Genomic DNA, 1,753 nt, shown 5'->3' with positions numbered 1-1,753 from the left:
ATAGAACCCAAATCACTCTGGCTCTCATTGATTGGCCAACAGATCCTGGGCCCCATCTTGGTCATTGTTTGGGCTTTGATTGGCTCAGAGTGAATATAAATAGCAATTTTATCTGTTTCAATAACCTGAAATCCTGAGAGCCTTCCCCTTCCAGAATGATTTTTTAAACTCAGTAAAAAAGGACATTTTCTACCTCATTTCTTGCCTAGCTTTAGTCACTAAATGAGCTTTGCTTCAGGCACATTGAAACCTGTTAAAGACCTTAACTTAAAAAGGCCAAGGTCTCCCACTGCATGTAGGACTATCTTTAATTATTCTAGTTTATAGGAAAGTGAGGCAGGTGACCTTGCACAACCTTCCCTCAAGTAAGTCCAATTCAGTTGTATGTCAGGGCATCAACTCCCTGAAGTTATGGTTCCCTTCAAGAACAAAAGACAAACAAGAACAGAGTACTAAAAGCACTTTATATTTGTTTGTAAGGCAATTCACTTCATTTGATCCTCAAAACAACCCTATGAGGTAGGAATGTTATTTGACTCATTTTTATAGATGTGGAAACTGATCAAGGTTCATAGTGGAATTTGATTATTTATCCAAGTTAGTGGTTTAGTTATTAGAGGTTATGAAGAGGGGACCCAGAAACTCTAAAAATCCTTGAAGGAGAAAATCTCCTTCAACTCTGCCTCAGTGAGAGACCTCCCCAGGGAATCAGATAAAGTGGTTTACCTAGGTAGGACTGATTGAGTCTGGAGTTTGAAGTATTCAAACCCTATTCAAATGTAGATCTTCTATTCAATTCAACTCAAGCTGTACCAAACCCCATCAAGAGCAAACCCAGCTATGAGCCAACTTGGGACACCACCCAACACTCCTGAGTTCCCTTCAGCTAAAGCTCCCCTTATAAAAGAGCTAAAAACTAAAACCCTTTCTTTGCAGAGATTCCAAACATGCCAGCTATGCCACGCTTGGGATGCCAAGGAGCTTCTGTCCACTCTTTACCCTTACCTATTTCCCTAACCATGACTTCATGCCTCTCTGTCAGGATTTCTAATCTTCCAAATTCATATAATAAACTTTTTTTATCAGTCTAGGTTTTTGGGTCTATAAATCTTTATAGAGAACCTCTGTGCCAACAGAAGGGAGTCCCCAAAACTCCCTACCTTTGCACCGAATCCCAAGGAGTTGCAGGGGAGCCAAACCTCTCCATTTGGATCCCTCCCATTTGGAACCTCAAACCTGCTACTAGACCTTATCATTTAACTCCCAGACCACCAGAAACCCTATTCTCATTTTGCTTCCCTAAATCTAGACCTTATCAGTTAGTGATTAGCATACCCAGATTAATAACCAAATCTTAGTCTCATAGGATCATAATTTATATCTTGAAGGAATCTTAAAGGCTATCTTTCATCTTATAAATCAAAAAACTAAAGTACCAAGATATTAAATGACTTGTCAAGGATGGCATATATTAAATGTCTAAGAGTAGAATTTAAACCCAAGTCTTCTATCTCCAAATTCAGTGTTCTTTCCACCCTTTGAAAAAAATGCATGATAATAAATATTCTTTAAAGATATATTTACTATTTTCTGAAAAACAAATTTTCTTAAAATGAGTCCAAAGAAAGAAGCTATTCCCTTCTGTTGTCAAGAGATCCTGACAAGAGACCCTGAATATGGAAACCCCAAAGAATATGACATAAACCTCAATGTACTTGACAGTTGCTAGAATATTTTTGATCAGACAATTGTA

Source organism: Sminthopsis crassicaudata, chromosome 1, assembly GCF_048593235.1.
Source record: "Sminthopsis crassicaudata isolate SCR6 chromosome 1, ASM4859323v1, whole genome shotgun sequence".
Classification (NCBI taxonomy): Eukaryota; Metazoa; Chordata; class Mammalia; order Dasyuromorphia; family Dasyuridae; genus Sminthopsis; species Sminthopsis crassicaudata.
This window is presented reverse-complemented; position numbering follows the sequence as displayed.